The sequence below is a fragment of the Onychostruthus taczanowskii genome, unplaced genomic scaffold (genome assembly GCF_017590055.1).
Source record: "Onychostruthus taczanowskii isolate IOZ18803 unplaced genomic scaffold, ASM1759005v1 scaffold37, whole genome shotgun sequence".
NCBI classification, from domain to species: domain Eukaryota; kingdom Metazoa; phylum Chordata; class Aves; order Passeriformes; family Passeridae; genus Onychostruthus; species Onychostruthus taczanowskii.
This window is the reverse complement of record NW_024501126.1, coordinates 9,194,167-9,214,866: the sequence shown is the minus strand read 5'-3', so window position 1 is coordinate 9,214,866 and position 20,700 is coordinate 9,194,167. Positions and strand designations below refer to the sequence as shown.

Genomic DNA, 20,700 nt, shown 5'->3' with positions numbered 1-20,700 from the left:
TATTAAGAAGGCATTTAATTATGCTGAAAGAAGCAATATCTGTATTAGAGAACATTTTTCTGCCCCTAATTCACGAGCTAATTCAGCTTGTCCTTTTGTCCCTGTATATCAAGGGGTGATACTTTTACATGACTGCCATTCTCTGAATATTTGTTAAAGGGTAATAGGAAAAGCCTCTTTTTATGTGTACTTTTCCATGAACTATGTATCTATTACATAAAAAATACAGAGCAAGCTATGACTTACTTCTTGGATATGTTGCACATGTTCTGTCCTTACTTTTTTCGTGTTACTTCCCTTTCTGCCAAAACCACTATCAGTTTGATGGATTTCAGGAAGGGGAAAGTTTTAATCCTGAAGTGAGATATTTTAAAAGAAAGGCTGAATTGTAAAAAAAACCACCAACGCAAAACAAAACAAAAAACCTAAAATCCAAGACCCATCCCAACTGCCAGACAAGGGTGATTATATTATCCCTGCAGAATGAACTTTCAGACTATCAGTGTGTGGCCAGTTTTGGTCAGAAGTCAGGGAGTTTGCAAGTGAGCAGTCAGGAGATTTCTAATGCACAAATGTTGGGGGCAGGAGGGCTGAGCAATGACCATAAATAACTCCCTTAATGTTGGATTTTCAAGGGTTTTGTTCTGTGCTGCCTAAACAGAATGGTAGTGTTTGCTCTAGCTTTACTGAAATTAATTTGTTTGGCATTAGTGTGGCCGTTGTTAAGTGTTTTCCTAATCATATAAATTAAATCTGTATGAACAAAAGCATTTATCTGTGAGCAGAGTTGTTTTATGCTTTTTATAAGACCTGACTGAAAGCAGTTGGCATCTGAGATGCTGACAAAGAGGTACTTTCTGCGTTCCCTCTGGTTTGCTGTGGCCACGTAATGGGTTGTTCCTACGTAAACAGCTGAGATGTCAGTCTTCCCTCTTGCTTTCTGCAAAGAAAATCCAAACCATCTGTCTTTTTTTTGGTGCCTTTATTATGCTTGTACTAAAGATAGCAAAACTTCTTTGTTTTAAGATTAAAGCAGATGTACACAGGCTGCCATATTAATTTCTTTTGTAAGGGAACACAGTTCAGCTGTTCACAAAACACGGGAAGGAATTCAGGCAGCATCGTGCCAAAAAACGACGACAACAATGAATCTGTAGCTCCGTGATGAACAAGCTTGTCACTTCGGTTGTTCCCCTGTTCCTAAATTCCCTTGGATGTGAGGCTGGTCTCATTGTTCAGCATTGTTGGTGTTTTTAGGAACATATGGTTTAGGTTAAGCACAATTACATGTGGGGATACTTCGCTCTGCAACAGGGCATTGCTGAGTTTTGCTCTCGTGAGGCTTTGTACCTTACAGTGCAGATAAATGGTGGGTGGCCCCTGAGACTTCTACTTGGAGAGGATGAGTTGAGCAAAACACAAATGGCCTAGAGCACCCTATTTTGTATTAAATGGATTTTTAAATTGCATAGTATTTTTATTTTTTTTTAATTAAAAAGTCAAATGACTGGATAATTCTGGACAGGATTTTACACAATGATGGCTTCTGAGAAAGTACTAGTGCAGGTGCAAGCACCATTTAAAAAAGTTTATAGTGGTGACCAGAGGCCACTGCCTCTCTCTCCTTTACAGTTAGCCCCCTGGGAGCCACTGTTTGGAAGAGCCATGTCCCATCCCCGCCCCACTTCTCCATCAGGGACTGAAGACTGCACTTATGGGTGTGAGCTGTGAAAAATCTTTTTTTTTTTTTTCATTGTTATTTCAAGTCATTCACATAATTTAAAAAGTGTAGCCATTGGGCAGGTGTGTGGGGTACTGCATTAGGTGTGCTGGTGATCCCAGCCCATGGGCTGGACAGCAGGTATGGCAAGGTGGAGTGATGAATCTGTAGGAAAGGAGACTGTGTCTACTGGCAGCTCCTCTGGGAAAGGCTGCAATGCCTCTGGCTGCATAGTGCTGGTTCTGTAGGTGGAAATCTCATTTGATCTTTGCCCTGTCCTGTGGTCACTCAAGTATCTATGTTACCTCTGTGTACCAGAGAAATACAGAAACAAAGGGGGGATCTTCTGCAACTCCAGGTACCCTTCAGTATACAACCTAACTTTAAAGAAATTAAATCTGACTGGTGTTTCAAAGCCAGATCATTTTCAAAGCTTGATGTTTGAAATACTGCTGGAAGATGAAGTACTTCTTGCAGAGCTTCAGGGTTTTTAAGCAGGCAACACAGGAGGTTCCCTTTGTGATAAGATGTGTCATTGCACCTTTGGGAGCCTCATGATATTTGTATTCTTGAACATTTCAAAGTGACTTGTTTGAAAACGTCAAGTGTTCTCATGAGAACACTATCAGAGCAAGATTTCCCCCAAAGCATTTCTGTAGTAAGATAATAAACTCTTTCAATGTTAGCTGCAAAAAGAACTTTAAGCACCCTTTCATAGTGGTGCTTTTATTTATGCTAAACCAGGGGAAGAAAATGTTAGTGTAGGTCATGTGCCTCCTCCTCATCCAGCACTCTTTATTTTGTAAAACAAGCCAGGTCCTGTTTAGCATACACATGGTGAATCTGAGAGACGATTTAAGGAGATTTATCTACTCAAGCTGACTTTACCAAGAACAGTCACAAAATGTAAATGGAGAAAACCCCCTCTGTGTTGCAAAGTCATACCCTGGAGAGTTCAGAAATGCTGCAGGGCCTCTTTTTGCAATGTAGAAAAAGCAGCATGCTGCCCCTTTGCAGCTAGGTGGTTGTGGCACACACTGGAGAGGAGAGGGACCTGTACCAGGGGGAGCAGTATCAGTCATCTGCAAGCAGCTTCTGGATGTTCTGGAGTTATAAGGATGTGTACAAATGGGGGTAGAGGTAAAAGGTGCATGCTCAAAGAGCCCTAATAGTCTTCCTTGTTCACTTTTTTTGTTTGCTTGAGGGGTTTTTTTGTGCCTCCTATCTGCCCTTTGTTCTGTCTTCCAAGCATGGGCTCCTGTGCTTTTATTTGTTTGGTCTCTCCAAGCTTGTGCTTCAGATTCAGTTGCCTCTGAATTCATCATTCATCCTGTTCCTCCATCCTGCAGCCTTGCTCCCTGCTCTTCTCTCTGACACCTGAGTACCCGTGTGCACACTCTGGGGCACGGGGCAGGCTGGCAGTTCCTGGGGCTGGGAGCACGGGATCTGTCTGCGTGGGTGATGGCCAGACCCGTTGCACTCCCCAGCCAGCAGCAGGGCGGGGGGGGGACCTCACTGTAAAGGCAGCAAACCTCAACATAGCAGCAAGCCTCAGACCCTCCTTCAGCTCACAAGGAGCACGAGGGTCAGATAACCTTCTCATCTTCCATTCCTGACATTGGTCAGGGACAGCATGAACAGCAAGCGGCATGTTGGAGCTGCCAAGGGAAGCTCCAGGAGCTCTTGCTCAGCAGCATCTAGAGCACGCCAAGGGCAGGAGGCCTTTCCCGAGGTGTTTGGCTGCTAAATGTCTGAACTTCTACTGAAGGCTTGCTGCAAGATTTTTCTCCAGTGATTTGTAACTTTGTAGAGTTGATGACTTTTGCAGGAAAGATAAAATCTTACCTCTTGGAAACAGTTGTTCATTTTTAAATTAAACATGCCTCTTCAAAGAAAGGCCTCGGAGAATGTTCATGTTACTGTAGGCCTGAATGACATAAAAGTACTGTTTTGTCTATGATGATAACATAAGCTACTTTGAAAAACCATGCATTTCTAGTGAGATGTGTACCTGCCGCTGAATACTTTATCCAAAGCTTTCCACATGTGGCAGAACTGGGAAACAGATTTGAGAAGGGAGCAATCTTAATAGATAGAAGTGACACAAGTACATAATGAAAATAATTACATGTATGTTGCTGCTGATTATTTCTCTCTTGAAAGTGTGGTTTTCACTAGCATCAGCAAGGAGTTCTAATTAGAAGAAAATAATAAATCCATTCCATTATTAATGCTGCTTTCAGGCAGGCATTTAATATACATTGAAATCTGATGGTCAGACTTCATTGGCGTTATCAGTGCATCATTAATGGCTTAAATGCAATTACAGAGAGCTTCTGTCACCACAAGATTTGCCCAGGAAATGTAAAGTTCTGACAAGGATACTTCAAGGTCTGCTAGGCATTTGAGATATGTTAATGTTTTTCACGTGTCCTCAGTGAGGGGGTAAGAGAGGGCAGTATTGCTGCGTGATCAGGAAAGCAAAGGGAGCGTGACAAAGGCTCGGTATGTCCAGCCCATGAGCATGTATTTCTAGGAAGAATGTGATCACTGCACTGAGTTTGCACATGAACAAAACCCTTGATGTGGGTAAGGGCTGCAGCCAGCAAAGACTGTGCGGAAGGTGAACAGGAGGCCAAGAAGTATAAGGCTGCTGGCGGTCCATTTTTCCTTAAGCAGTACCCTTGGTTTTCCTCTGGGTTGTTCTTTTGGGCATTTTTAAAAATGCTTGTCCTACATTCCCTGTGTGTGACTGTGTTAACAGATCAGACCAGACGCTGCTGTGAATATTCAATTATGCCAAATTGGTTGCTGATCTCTGTTAATCCTAAGCATGCTGACAGTGTACGTATCAAATGCATTTGTTCACATTTCAGAAATGAGCAGAGCTATTGCAAAGCAGTGCAGTGTCTTAATGCCCCTAATATGCTGATACAGCTCTTCTGGAAAGTATTGTCATCTGTACGTATGTTGTAAAGATGATGAAATGGAGAAATGTGTGTAGGTGCTCACACAGATACATATATATGTGTACTGTGTCTTAAAATCGATAGACTTAAAAGGCGTTTAGTCTGCATCATATGCAGGTCCATATCCTTAGAAAAAATGGTGGGCAACAGTAGCCTACAATAGTTTTCTAAGTGAATGCTTGATTTTTCAGTTATAACTTCATGCTGATGCTAGATTAAAGCAAAATTGAGGTCTTGGCTAAAGAAAACACAGTCAGGTAGAGTAGTATTCAACTTGTGGTGTTGATAAGCTCCACAGATGCACTTTGAAAAGTCCTTGAGCATTGCTACTTGAGTCAGTGCTGTTTGAATATGGAATCCTTAAATCTGACTCTCCACAAGCTGAACAAACAGCATACTGTACATTATGTCCTTAGAGCAGATTAGGCAGCTTGAAGTCGACAAAGATTCAGACACCACAAAGATTCAGAGCTGCGGAAGCTGCTCTCGAGTCATGCATTTTTTGCATAACTTCTAACTTGTGTACAACGTGATGCTCTTATCAGTTTTAGTGTGGATGTTATGTAAATACTAAGCACCTTATCACATGTGGTTCAAGGTTGCAGTTACAAGCAGTGCTTCCTCTATTTATGTATGAAAATAGAAAGAAATGTCTTATTAGAAGTGTGCAATTGAATAGCAAACTAGGGACAAGCATTACCACACTGACACTTGTAAAGCAAATTCACCTTTGAAGCGATAGCAATGGAAAACAGTAGCCAGTGGCCAATTCTCTTTTGTCAAGAAATTTCTAAAGGGACAGACTAATTTTTATAATGGAAGATGAAATTAACTGATAAGGAAGCTGTTGGAACCTGGTTCTAAGTTTTTTCAACACTGGTAAGTGATATCTTGAGCTGTTAGTACCCATGAATTAATGGTGCCAGAAAGGAAATCCAGTCAGCCTCTTTCCCTTACACAGCACAGGTTTTACCTCTGTTTTTAGTTTGCATTTGGGATTATGTGCCGGTGTTGGAAATATACTAGTACAAGTGTTACTCTGAAGACAGTGTCCTGTCACCTCCATAGTAGCTCAGGTATGGAGGGATGGAAAGTAGCAAGTCCTGCATTTGCAGCAGGACACAATGGAAGCAGGTGAGTTACTGGCTGAGATGACCCCCTCCCAGTCTTAGCATTTCTTGGCAGGCATAAGGGGCAATCAAGCACAAGTTGCATAAGATGAAATAGCTATCCTCTGTATTTCCAGACTTACTGGTCCAAAATACTCTTGCCTTTTGGAAGAGTTTGTGAGATGATGGACAAGTGGAACAAAAATCTGGATGATAAGATAGTAGTTTCATCTACTCCTGTAATTAAGCTCTGAGCACTTGTAGCTTTGTTGAATCTCTGTTTTATTTGAAGCTAATTTGGTTTCAAGTCTGGCAGGAATTGTCCCCTTAATGTCAGTTTTTTCCTTACCCTCCTTGGCACAGTGCATGCTTTCCAGAGACCAGTGTGTAATTTCTGTCTAGTGAAGGCACCCCCACTATGCTGATGTAGCTCTTGAATCATACAGCTACCAGCATGCACATCCCTAGAGTGAGTAACAGCTCTTTGCAGTACATGTGTAAATATTTACATCCATTTCCCTCCCACTTGGTAAAGCACTCCATTTTTGTACAGTACAAAGTGCTTTGTATACAGAAAAAAACACATTGTTTAGTTGGTTGGGTTTGTTTTGAGGGGGCGTTATGTTTATTTAACAGAAGGCCAAACGAGTTGCAGCATGCATTTTGTGGGGTAGTCCTGCTTTCATCCAGTTTCACAGCTGGCCTGGCAGATTTATGATGAGGTGAGGGACTTCTTCAAGGTCAGACAGTGGTTGGGTGGAACCTCAGGTCCTGCTGACTCCAGCACTTTGTTTAAAAGTTCCAGCACACAGCTCTGGCTTTGCAAATTAATGCAGAAAATAAAGTAAACTTATCCTCAGCCCCACAGTAAATTTCAATAAACAAATTTTGTGGGAGCTATTATGCTTATTTAAAATGAGGTTGATTGGTACTGAGAGGCTCAGACCTGTCCTTGCAGTAACGGGGAATTCTGGAAATTATTGTGGTGCTTCTTTTTCACTCTTTGAAAAGGTTTGAGTGCTTAAAGCCACTAATTTAATACAAGTAGATTTGTGCATCAGCTATTGTTGTTTTATCTTAGTTGCAGAGCAGTAACACTTGAAGATCCTCATCCATTTGTTACACCTCTGTACCAAGTAGGGCATAAAAGCAAAAGTGACAAACTTGTAGTGCCAAAACCATTGGAAAACTCATGGAAGGTTTAAGTTGGCATCTCGCTGTGTTGCAGTCAGGTAGGGTGAGCTGCAGCAGTGAGGATGGCTGGGGCTCCTGCAGCCAGCCCTGGCAGCAGCTGTGCTTTTAAGGAGCAGGTGCCTCCCTGGCATTTTCCTTTACAGGAACAAGCAGTATGGCCATTCATGTCATTAGAAGGACCTGCTCTTGCTGCCCTGGACTTGTAATAGAGAGGTTCCTTAAGTTTAGATCTCTCTCCAGGCTTTTTGTGCTTGTGATTTTAACTTTTTCCAGCATTTCTGTAGATGGCAGGTTCTGGTTGTTGCCTTTGGCCAAGGGCATCACAGGATACTTGGTGACTGAGGTGAGTTTGTGCATGCTGTTTGCCAATTTCCAGTTATGAAATTTAAGAAGTGATCTGCATTTCTGTTAGACAAGAAAGTTATGAGCCTACCACTGGAAAAACAATTAGTGTCTGTGTCAGCACAGGTTTGCCAACAGCAGAGCATCTTGCTATGTTGTCCTGACATGTCTGCTGAGTTTGGAGTCACCCAGAGTAGTGGGACTTCCATGATTTGTCAGCAATAATTCCAACTTCCCTTCCTTTATGATGCTTCATCTGAATTCACGCTGGCTATCCATGTCTGAATGTGCAAGACCTTGTGAATAAAGTCTGGAAAATGTAGCAATGAAAATTTTTTTAAACTTTTAAATGTTTTGGTTTAGCTTATTTTCTTTACTGTCTCAGTAAGCTGTATTTTGAACAGGCATGTGGTTTAATTTAATTTTCTCATCAAAATGTGCTGTTGCCAACTTCAGGTCTTAAAACTTTCTTTTGTTGTGTATTGACTGCAGTTTTCCTGAGGAACTTCTTTGTGCTTTTATTTTTTTGTCTTCTACATATGGATGCAAATGGATATATTCAATTCAGTTCTTTTATGATAACTGAGTTCTGGCCTTGATTTGAATTCCTCTTATCATTTGTGCCTGCCTGAAAAAGTTAGAGCATGTTAGAAAAGTAAGGTGTGCTCACACTATCTGTCAGATGCAAGGCAGAAATAAAATCTCCAGCTTTATGCATTTAATAGTAAATTAATAGAGATCTTATCATTTGTTAGAGATGTATATTACTAACCTCAGCTGAAAACTTGATGTGTGGTAGGAAATCAAGCTAATACTTGCTCCATCCATTAAAAGGAGCAAGCACAGCAAGAGGCCAGGATAATGAGATGAGTATAAAGGGAGTAATGAATTTTACTATAGTTTTGAAAGCTCATTATTGAACAAGAGGTTTGTGAAGAGGCTTGGAAGAAAAGCCAGCTCTTGCTGTTGGAGTACAAATGGAGTTTGAACTTTCTTTTAAAAGATCTTGAATCTGTTACAAGTGTATTGAACTACATGGTAGTGGTAAGTGTCTGAATTTTAGTCTCTAAGCTCATGGAAAACTTAGTTTCTGGGTGTATAAATTTAGTATTAAAAGGCCTGTTATTTACTTCTTGGTTTGTGTTTGAAAATGGGTCTGCGGGTCAAAAAGAAAGACAAACCCAAACCACCCTCAAACGGCACTCTTTGTTTTTCTATTTTGTTTGAGAAGAGCTGCAACTTTTTTATTGTAAATAGTCTGAAACAGGTCTGTGTCCATGGGAGCACAAGCATTTTTCTTAATAGAAAATACTAACAAATACACCCCCATCACACTTTTCAACTCCAGTGAGTTTAGCAGCCATATGTGCAGCAGTTCTCTGGGCAATACCTGCACTGATTTTCACATGTGCATGTTGGGTTTAGCCAGAGATCCTGTTGCCATCCCTGCAGGGTTGATGTAGCCTGAGGTTGGCAAGGTGAGCATCCAGCAGGGTGAAAGCTGTCTGTTTGATGTGAGCACAGTGTGTGGTTGATGGAGTAACCAGAATTTACACTCCTGGCAGCCTCTGACCACTGGAAATTTACTGGTTGCTGATCTGGATGCACTTCTTTGCCCAGCAATCTAGCGGGAGTGCTCGCCTGAACTTGTCTCAGCAGTGTTATCTTCTGGGATCTTTAGACAAGATGGTAGTGTCTTACTAACATTTAAAACTACTTTGTGTTTGAGGAGCATATCCTGTGCCCTTCCTACATGGCATATTTTGTGCCTCGTTAGCTTGAATTGTGGAATCTCTTGTTTCCTGTGGTCAGCCTCCCATTCAAAGCATCTGCCTGTAGTGTTGTGCTCCAAGGGGATGTCTCTGCACTGGTTCAAAACATCTTTCAGAAATCATTGAGTTGACAAGGCTTTGCATGCTAATTCACATTTTGCACCACTGCTTAGAAACGAATTGTCTTTCACTCTGCCTTTTCTTCACAGCACTTTTTCTTTATAAGAAGTGGATTGTGCAAAGTCAAAATAAAAATCTCTGTGTGGGCACTGCTACCACTGAAATTTCAGCTGATGTAGCAGAGTGGTTTCACTGTAGTGGTGCAGTTGTATGAGAGGAAGGAGGATATGCTTTCAGTTCGGTGCTGATTTTCTGGGGGCAAAGCTGTTGTCAGTTTCTTCTCAGCTGGGCAAAAAAAGTTCCTTTATGTCCAAGGACCCCAGGCCAGTCAGCAAGGTTTTTTGTCTCAAATGCACATGGAAAAGGGTCAGGTGATTTCAGAAATAGCTGATACAGCTCTGTTGGAAGGGGTTTGACTTCAAGTTGCTGGCAGTATAGTAGAGGGAAGAACCTTTGGTCTGCTGGAGCCCACAGCACCAAGGGAATAATTTTTGAGTTTTATTGCTTTTGTGCGTGCTTTAATTGGATTGAGCTGTGCCCCAAGGGGCCTGGAAAAACATTTTGGCAGATGTGCTAGCACTTCCCCGACTGTGTGGACAGCCTGCTAACCCTGGAACAAGTAACCCCAGTAGCCCCATGAGCAAAAGAAAATTCACTGAAAAAGCACCGTCAGTGTAATCACAGTGAGGTCAAGGGCCTCTGCTGGGAAAACCTCGTATCTGTGATTCACAGGATGCATCAACAGATGCTGGTGTAGACGTGTCTTAACGGGAGAAGCCTCTGGTGATGAGAAGTGAGTTTGTGTGGAGACCAGCGGTTGCTTGCTCTCTGTCGGCAGCCCCATGTATCTGGGTGCTTGAGTTACCTTGCAGGAGCAGACAGAGGGGATCAAAATGAGTGCTGCTTCAACTTTATTATTGGCTTAATCTCTTTGATGAGTTCTGTGCCCAACATGTGCTCTCTTTGGCTCACCCTCTCCAGAAGTGCATCCTGATAGTCCAGGTTAAACCTTCCCCTCACCAACAGGCTTCCTCTGCCAGTAGCTGAGCTGCAAGTACTGCTTCCCTGCCTGGGAACATGAAGCAGTATTTATGGACAGCCTTGTGCTAGGGTGGAGGTTTTGTCTTTTTGTGCAACATCTGATAAGGGGACCTATTTTGGTCTTGGTCAGATCAGTTACAGCAAACCCTATAAAAAATGATAATTGAAATCAGGTGCTGTGATTTAGATAGTGGTAGGAACCTGTATAGCTTGCTTTTAGGGATGCTAAATTTCTTCCCAGCAGCTGTTGAATATTAGATATTAAGGTTTTGTTCTCAACTTCCAGCACCTGAGTTGAAGCCTTTTCAAGCCATTTCCTTCTGTAAAAATTTCAGCTACAAAGAAACTAAATTTGGTGCTTTGGAAACTCACATTTATGTCTATGCTTTTGCAAGTGGTCATTCTCTTGGTATGCTCCTGTGGTGTGTTTTTTTCTTCCCACAGCATAGTAGTATTTTTGCAGAGACGCACAAGGCTGTGTATTTTCTGTTGAATCTGCAAAGCCTGTAAAGCCTTGTAAGGGTAGTATCAGCAAATTTGTTGGTTTGACTGAACTTTTTCAGATGAATGAAGCCCAGAATTGAGAACATGCAATATAGCAATAGTTTTATTTTCTTTACAACAGAGGGATCTCATAAGAAAAACCTAATTTGAAAACTTTAATTTATTAAGGATTAATTTTTAAACCATACTAGGAAAATAATTTTTTTCTTTTACCTACCTGTCTTGAAATAAATGAAGTGTTGGGTGATTCCTCACTGGTGTCTCTGGGTGTAACTCATTGTTGGAGGTCTTTGTGGGCTTTGTCTTGTTAGTTGTGTCTTTTTTCTCAGAGCATATGCTAACAAAAAGTGTGTGAAGATACTGGTATAAAGATTTCTACTTGAAGTCGTACTAATGGCATGCACTTTTTTCCCCTCCCTCTGTGTTCTAACTGTGGCAAGCGTAAACAGTTACTCAAAGGCCCAAGTCTGGCCTTCAATCCAGAGCACTTGACTTTTGACAAGACATTGTGTCCTTTTTAGAGTCCAGCTGTGCTGCACATCGTGTGCAGTGGGAGCAGGTCTTGCCCTGCTGTGTCCGCAAATGCACTTTGCTCATTTGTTGCTTCATGAAACATCTTTCTTTATTGCTGAGCCTGTGTTTCTATGATTGCCTTGATATTAAGCAGAACTACAACCACACTTGGACTTGGATATTAGGTAGTACCTCTGTCTCACCTTTGTGGAACTGCCCAGATGTGTCCTTCCTAGGGTCTTTACTTTCCACACCACTGAGAGTGGATTTGCCTGCATGATGCAGAATGTGATGGTACATCATTGGAGCCTTGGGCTTCATGGCTCTTGGATGAGGAGAGAAGTTGGGTATCACACAGAACATCACTAAACTCAGGCTTTAAATATCAGATGGGTAAGAGTTGGGAGCCATTAATCTTGCACAAGAAGTGCCCATAGAGAAGTTTCCTCTACTAGTTTAAGTTAATATTATGAGTAGCAACAGTCAATATCCAAATGGATGGTAATGAATGCAAGATACTTTAGGGGAAAGGAAAGAGATTTGAAGTATTTCAGGGCTCAGACTTAGCTAAATAAAAACTGAATTTAGGTATTTCTGGGTTTTCTTATGTTACACAGCTGCTCACATCAAAAGATCATAATGGTCTCTTTAGCTTCATAATCTTTGGCTGTAGGTTTCAAACATGCTCTTGTTTCTAGAAACTTCTTATTTGATCTGCCAGTCTGAGGCTATTTGCAAAAAAAATCATGGCACTGTCAGAGCAGGAGAGAGCTTATGTGTGGAACTAAGTCACTGGAATTAACCAGAGAGCATCAGCCTAGCACTCAGTTCTGAAGCATACACAGGTAAGATGGAACAGGTGACAAAAATCATTAAATAATAAAATCATTTTTGTTAGAAAAGACCACAAAGATCACGGAGTGCAGCTGTTAACCCAGTCCTGCCATTGCTTGAATCACATTAGGTCAGTACTCCCAGAGAGAAGTGGCATTTAGCTCAGGCTTCAGGTAGCTAAATTAAATGGTTCATTAATGCATCCCTTGTCTTCTAATCTGATGCTGTTTGTTCTGCAGGAGGATTTTTCAGTGTTATAGCTGTACTGCAGTAGGTTCAGGCAAGTATACCCATCAGCCTGTAAGTTACATGGAAAAATACACTAAATACACTCAGACCGACTCTGCTTTTTTTTTTTTTTTTTATTCTACATACCTTGCAAGTAGAACTTGCCCTCTTTCTAATGAGAAAGAGGAAAAAGAAAAGAAAAAATGATAAAAATTAAAGTCCTTGCTCATCTTGCATTCCACAGAAATCATAATGATCAAAATAAGGATCTTTGTAGACTATTGGAAATTTATGGCGAATAATTCTAGCATTTAGAGTCATGGGGACTGGGGTGTAAAAAGCCAGACAACCCTTACAATCCCCAGTGTCCTTCAGTGCAGGGCATTAGGACTCACACCTGCCTGGGCTTATCTGCCATCAGGTCAGCTCTGCCCTGGGTGGACATGCAGCTTCATTCCCCGTTCTCCAAGCTTGTTTCGTGTTCAGGCTCATGCGCTGAAAGTGTCTGTTACATAAAGAACAACTGGTTGGTGTCCTAACAGGGAGATGTCACCCTCGACGAGATTGTGTGCTTTAAAAAAAAAAAATTAACATTTTGTATTACACATCCACAAGTTTTCCCTAAGTGCAATTGAAGGAGATTTTTACCTGCATGATAACAGAAAATGAACAGTATTATATGCAATATTATCTCTAAGGATATAAGAAAGGAGAACTTGTAGAGACTCTTAAGACAGAAAGAAGAAAAAGTCTTTTAAGCTGTTCTGTGAATTCTTAGGCTCCTGGGCCTGGTATATTTGTTCACGCTCCTTATAATATTACCAAGCAAAAGAATGAAATATTGTTTTTCCCGAAACTAGACATATTAAAATTTAGAAGTGTTTTCATATTTTTATTTTAAAACTCTCCAAGAGGTCTTTGTACTCGACACTGTAAAACTTTATAGCAAAGAGGTAGGATTTTTTTCTATAAAGGTTTCAGTCAAAGAAAGAGCCCACTCTGGCATTTCTAACAATGTATGCTTTATTTGAGTAATAATCAAATTTACTAGTATGCATTTGAAAGAGCCTAAGTAATTGGTACCTGTCTGTGCAATCAGTCTGAGTAATGCTCCTGCAGCAGCCCAGGAGTGCACTGTGCAACTTCAATATAAGTTAGAAGGTGACTGTGCTGCTTGTAAATAAGCAATTTCTCTTTTTCACATCTTTTTTTGAAAGATTTTGAACTAGAGGATAAATATGAATTTATGCCCTTTCCCTTATTTCTGCATATTTTCAAAACAAGATACAGTAGGGCTTATTTATTTAATTTTTTATAGAATGTGTTGCCTTTTTTTTTTTTTTTTTTTTTTATTTTACGCCACTGCTTCCATCTCTCTTCACTGTGGTATCATGGTTGAACCATTGTACACTATTCAGCTGGTTTTGTTGATCTTTAATCAGAGCAGTTGTCGGGCAGGGGAGACCTGGAAAACTTCAGTCAGGCAGCGTTCCCCCCTAAATGTAAATTAAAATATCAGAAGTGACCTGCCAGGGGCATTCTGACCCCTGTGACTCAGTGAGGGCTGGCATGTGGCTGCAGGAACCCTCCAACTCCAGCTGCATGTGTCTCTGAGAGACCGCAGTTGCCAGAGTCCAGTTGGGTTCTTGGGGTGTGGATCTGGGTTTCATATTTGTAATGAAAAAGGCTTAACCGCCCTGGCTGCTATCTTGAGATACGTGCAGCTTGGTTTCATGCTTGTCCAAACCTGTTTTGTTCTTCCTGGCAGCAGACTCTCCCCTTGCTGCAGCTGGGAAGGGCGGGGGGATGGAGAGCCAGTCCCCATTACGGGTTTGGGAAGTTTCAGATTTCCTTGCTGAACACTGTTGACAGTTTAGCCTAACATGTTGATGGGTACCTTGTTGTGAGAATAACAGGAGAGCCCTGAGAGTCTTGAAGCTTTACGCTTTGCGGTGTGGCACAGCTAGCAAAGGGCCTGGGTAACTTTTTAGGAGGAATTCCTGGTTGAAGAGAGCGAAACAAAGCCCTACTGCAGCATGCTGCCTGACCAGTAGCAATGCTCACTGACCCACGGTGCTTCTCCAGGAGCTGTCAGTGGTCATCTGCTGGAGACTGCTGCTGTTCTCTAAGCACGCTGGTCCTGGAGAAAAGTAAGATTCCAAGGGCAGAATATACTCCGTAGAACTATAAATAAAGATGGCTTCATGCTTCTTGAAAATAATGTTTAAGATAATTTTTGTTGCTGAAATCTCCTTGATTAGTTAACCTATCAGAATATATTATTAAGAAAAGCCCAAGTTTTTGCTTACTGTATGGAAATTCGTAATTATTCCAGCTATTTCCTCCTTTCTTCCACCTTTCACCTGTCAGTTACTATTTTTGCCAAGTCGCCTGAGCAGTGGTAGGAGCAGAGGGACCCCCTGCCCTCTGCAGTGACCCGTGGTTTTCTGCTGGTGGGGAGGCAAGGTCCCTTGCTCCTTCCCTCTGCAGAAACAGAGTCTTTTGTCACAGTCCTGCTAGCAGGGCATGTGAGAGCAGTGCCTCTCAGGAGGGATTATTGTGTATTATTATTGCACACTTGGGCAGCCAACCCTGCAGTAATCAGACACTGGCAGGTTGCTAGCCACAGAAACAGCACTGTGGACCGGGCTGTTGAGGTTCAGTGTCTGATCCTCTGAGAAGAGGGGTTCACTGGGGTGCAGAGCTGAAGCTGATCTTCTCTTTATCTCTGGCAAAGCCAGTAAATCCATGCCTGCCGCGTGAAGCTTTCTGCCATGGCCTCTTGCCCCTTTTGGCACTGCCATGGGTTGTGGTGAGCTCAGTACAGGGCCCAGGGAGATCAGCACGAAGGCTGAGTGAATGATCAATCCTTTCCTAGACCCAGGCTGGTTCTATACCATGGACTGTCATGTGTCTCTGGACCACATGAGCTGGGTTCCTGGTTAGCACACATGGGTAGGAGGAAGCTGTACTCATGCTGTGTGAAGCCAGCTGAGATTCAGTTCCAGTTTAGACTATGAGGTAGGGCTAAAGCTTCCTCTGTCCCAAGATGGTGCTGCCCCTGGCAATGGTTATGAATGGCACTGGCTAATTCTGAGTGTGGAAAAACCACCTGCACTTTTTTTTTTTTTTTTTTAATTTGACGTCCTTCCAGGCTAGCAAAGAATAGTTTTTTGATATTTAGGGTGCCTTCTCAGGCAGGGGAAACAATGCTGTTGTGAGACCCAGTGCAAACTTGGGTAGATTAAAAGGACACCTGCTGAGAGTCGGTCTGTCGCTGCCTACAGTATAATTACAATTACCTCTGCATGTCAGAGCCAGGCACATAAGTAAGAGGAGGTCACCTCCTCCTGCAGCTGTTTAAGGGCACCTTCCATTATCTTAGGTCAGAACTGGAAAAAACCCCAGTTGCCTCAGCTGAGTGAATGACTGTAGAGCCTTCTGTTCTTCCTCAGACAGCATTTTCCTGAAAGCCTGATGAATTGTTTTCAGATCAGCACACATGGTAAAAGTCAACTTTGAAATGGCATAGCCTTGTTGACTAGGCTGTTATAGAAACTGAACCGTGTGCTTTGGTTTGGGAAAATGCCCAATGTTTCGTGTTCACCTGCCCATGATTCTGCTTTGAGCATTCTCCATTGTGTGTTATGGTCCATCATGTTCCTATTTGTTTTCATGGATAGATGCTCTTAGGAGCTTACTGTATTCAGGGCTTCAGTTCCTCTCTTTTCCACTTCTTGCTGTCTCTCTCCTGCCTGCAGTGTAAGTTACCATTGTACACCTGCAAGTTTTGGGGGCAGGGAAGTTGAGTACACGGTTACCTTGTTTAAAGGACCGCTTTGAGTTGTAGATAAAATATGCCCTTGGCTATCTTCCTTTAAAGATGAGAAAAGAGTAAGTGAGGGGCTGATGTTCACGCCAGGGTTGTACCCAGTTCCTATTTTCTGGGCTGGAGCAACAGTGAGTAGTGCCAGGGGTGTGGGTGGGAGTGTGGCGTGCCGGTAAAGGGGGGAGGTTGGTTTGGCTTTACAAGATAATTAGGGATACTGTAGAAGGGCCATTTCATAATATTATTTAAAAGAAAAAAGATTAAAAGTTAACTTTAAAAGTAAATATAAAGGGCTTTTTCTTCTAAAACAAATAATTCATGCTTCAATTTGGACTTAAGCTTTCACAAGTGGAAATTACATTGTTTGGGTGAGGTTAGGTCAGATATTAGGGGCAGAATCTTCACCCAGAGGGTGGTTGGGCACTTGAACAAGCTTCCCAGGGAAATGGTCATGGCACCAAGCCTGACAGATTTCAAGGAGCATCTGGAAAATGCTGTTAAGTCACATGGTTTAGTTTTAGGTAGTTCTGCAAGGAACAGGGAGCTGGACTCCATAATCCTTAAGGCTCCCTCTCAACTTGAGATAGTCTATGATCTGTGATCTCTGCAAACCCATACAGAGCTTTGTATCATCTGTCATTTAGATTTTTTTTTTTTATTCTTGTAACATAAACGCAAAAATGCCCTAAAACTAATTTTTTAACAAGCAAATATGAGAGTAGACCCTTATCTAAATTCCGCTGGAGTGGGTTCAAAAGAACTTGAAAATGAATCCAATCCATTAAAGATAATTTCAAGCTCCACCAGTTCACTCTCATGTCAATCTCTTGCTTATTCTGCTTCTCTGGAAATATGTCAATATGTAAAAATCTAAAAGGTGTTTCTTTAAATTAAGGCAGGAAGGTCATATAGGAGCAGGCACATTGCTGTTGTGAACAAAAGGTTGTTTGATTAAAAGGCTGAGTGCAATCAAATATTGTTGCTGTGAGGCATACAGTACATACATTGGCAAAATCAAGCCAAGATGTGGAGAAATTTTAAAAAAAACAAACTGGGGGAAATATAAATTGAGAGTTTTGTAGTTAAAAGTTGTCAGGAGATCTGAAAGCTGAGATTATGTGTTTATGGACTTCCTTTATACATATGCAAGTTGTCATGTCTTTAATTCACAAACAGCTTTAAAAATAGTCAGTGCAGAGTGTTTTTTGCCCTTAGCACTGTATTCATGACTAATGCCTGCCAGTATCCTATTCTTGCTCTATATTATTTTATTGTCCCAATGTATTCAGGGCATCTCACATAACATTTATACTCCTGTTTCAAGTAGAGCATTAATTAGTCGTCTGACAACCCTTTTGTATTTCCTGTGACATTTAGATTGTCCCTTGGTTGTGGGCAGAACAGACAGAACCAGTTGACTGTCAGCTGGACTGAGGTGCACCTCTGCTAGATTTCAGGGACTGGACACTTTGAATTCAAAATGAAATGCATGTGTGGGTTGGAAAGCAAGTTCTTGCCTTGACAGCTGGGAGAGGGTGGCTCCAAAGGGACAGATCTCCCTGTGGGGAGATGATGGGTGGGAGAGGGCACCAGGAGGGAAAATGGGACTGTACTGGCAAAGGGCAGAGGTGTGGGGGGTAGGAGACATGACTGGAAATAGGGGAGGTTTTGCAAGAGGAACACAGAGGTAGAGTTGGTGGTGGAAAGCCCTGGAGGAGAAGCACGCTTTGCTCTGTTGCCAGTGGTGTGAGACCTGCGGGAGAAGAAGGTGTGAGCAAATTGCGTCTGGGAGTTTACTGCTCGAGCCTCTGTGGGTGGTGTCTTTCAGGATGGAGGTAGTTGAGGGTTGTAAGACCTTGCAGTCCTCCCTGACTGGCGCATTGCTGTGGGAGTGCACTGGATCATGCTGCCAACAGCCAAGTGCAGTCTGTGCTGGCTCTTCTCCAGCCTGGCTTCTGGCCATGTTGGTTGTCTCAGGGCTGGTGTGAGGGTGGCCCTGGAGCCTGCTGGGGTGCTCCTGCAGGTCTGCCAGCCCCTGACACCCAGCCAGTACTGGGTGGGTAAGCCATGAGCTGGAGCAAAACCTTCGGTGTCTGGCTGCATCTGACCAGAGCTGAGGGGTCGGTTGCTGCCTGGTAGGAGGGGTGAAGGAAACCTAAGCCCTAAATTACATGGAAATTTGCCATGAAGACCATCCATTTCTATGCAAAAACCTTTATTCTGTGTCTGTTTTCTTTCTATTCCCTCCCAGCCCTCTGCAGCAGCAGCCTTGTAGAAGGAGGAGCACCCCAGCCTAGTGGCTGTGGTCTCCCTATGAGGGGGGATCTGCTTGCGCTGGGTTGATGCAAGGACCTTTCATCCATTACAGCTGGTGTTGCAGCAGAGCCTACTTGTCTTAGGCAGTAATGCAGTTTTGATAAGTGCCAGAACTTTCCTGAGGGGAAATTCCTACCAGGCAGCTGTGCCTGGCAGCTGCTGCCCAGGTGTCTTCTGTTCCCCCTGTGCATGATTTCATTCAGGTGGACAATTCCTACAGGGTTTGGGCACCATCGGCACCCACAGGCCATGGGGGCTGCACCACCAGCCCAGGCAGGGTCAGTTCATGTAAAGTGTTGGGTTGAGAAGAATGTGGAGGGATGAGGCCAAAAGGCTCACGATGGCATTGCTTGGGTTTTGTTTGGAATCCTGGAGAGCACCACTGGAGTATCACCTTCTCTGGCGAGCCTTCATTTGGGACAAGGCTCTACAGGGATGCTCCTCTAGAGCTCCAGCTCCCATAGAAACACTGCCTCTGACTTCACTGCTGTGAGTTGCACACAGGCTGCTCCTATTCTAGTCTTGGAGACAATCCAGTCAGCTGTCTGCAGGGCTTTTTCCTTTTTTATTTTGTTCTTAGAAAGAAGACCTATTGAGATTAATTACTTTGTGTCTCAAAAAAGCTGGTATAATTTGTAGGCTGCTTATTGACCATAGTTGTTCCATTTCTTGATAGTGGGGCATATTGTTCAAATCCAGCATTACAAATAGTCATTGTTTATTTCTATGAATCACAGAATAAATACAAATTTGACACTGAAACTTTCACTTGAGCAATAGGTAATGCTGAGAGGCAAGCTAATGCTCTCAGTGCCTGGCTTTGTATGTAGATGCACTTTTCCATTGTGTGGAAAATGATGGATAAAGGGTGAGAGTTTTTAGTGTTCTGGTCTTCCTCCTGCAGAGACCATCAGTTTTCACGCCCTTGTCCTTTGAGCTAGTTAAGGTGATGTGCACTGAAAGCAGGAGTGATTGCCATTACATCTGTTTACTGGTTGCTCCTTACAGCAACACTGATTTGGGAGTACCTTTGGTGGGGTGTCCCAAGAGAGATGGAGATTGAACCCCTGGGAAGAATGGGCCCAGACCTTCTGTTTCTCTGCTACAAGATGGGGCGTGTGCTCTCTGTCTTATCTCGCAGTGATGTGTGTGTCAGAGCTTCCTCCCTGGGTTTCTGCGGAGCCTTGCTGCTGACTGGCTGCCAGTCAGGGAGCTGGGGACACGTGCTGAGGTACATCTCCTGTGTCCTGCCCTTGGACTGCTTCACTTGCTCCAAATGCAAGCATTTGCTCCAAAATGCTCCAGCATTTTGGGAAAGCTTGGGCAGCTGCAGTTCTCTCACTTCTTTGCTTACAAACAGAAAGGAGCACTTTTGCCAGGTGAAGAAGGTGCTGGTGACATGTGAGGGGTGTTGCACATTTTCTATTGTACTGCAGTCACAGTATTTATAGGTGGGCGTCTTAAACTTTGAGCTTTGTGGTGTCTGCAGGTGCTGTAAGTTATGCAAGATCACTTGGAAAGAAAGTTGGACTTCTGTTTTTTCCTTGTAAGAATTATATAGACTGCCTAGAGGCTTAGCTTACAGTAGTGTAATCTAGGTAAAATGGATGTGTTTAGTTCCAATTAAATTGCTTAATTGTCTGTGTAGGGAACCCCAATTGAAGGGTCATAAGTTCTGAACCTGTAATTAGAAGCTTGTTCATACTTGATGGCAGAGCTTGTCTATGAATGGAAATGGTTCTGAGAGTGAAGTAAACTTTAAATACCTCTTGTGGAATGGGGTTAGGTGAGAAGTGTTGATCAGACAAGATTGTTGACAGTGGTCAGCATGTAGAAGAACAACAAAGAGGCACAATTTAGTGGGTTGATGAGCTCTGCTGTGGCTGAGCTGGGCTGTCATCTTGGCAGCCTGCTTCCTGTCACTGTGAAGCTTGGGAGCAGAAAGAGAAATTTGTGTGGGTGTGAGAACCTGAAAGTTGTAGTTGGAAAGCCATTTGGGGAGGTGCTGCAAGTCATCGCTGGTGCTGTCACTGCTGCAGGCTGGGGAGAGGGTAGGAAGGCTTCAGGGCTGGCTCCCAGCACTTGAACCTGGGAGCAGCTACTGACAGAGGTGTCCCAGGCCCCAATGAGTCTGAGAAGAGATATGAAATGGGGGCTGAGAGGGAGAGTTTGGAAGGGGGTTGATTGGTAGGACAAAGAACAAAGACTG

General features: G+C 42.9%; 1 protein-coding gene across 1 annotated transcript in view; it reads left to right on the top strand.

The window, feature by feature from the left end:
* MYO10 (myosin X) overlaps window positions 1–20,700 on the top strand; it is a 162,719-nt gene that overhangs the window by 45,776 nt on the left and 96,243 nt on the right. The window lies entirely within an intron of this gene.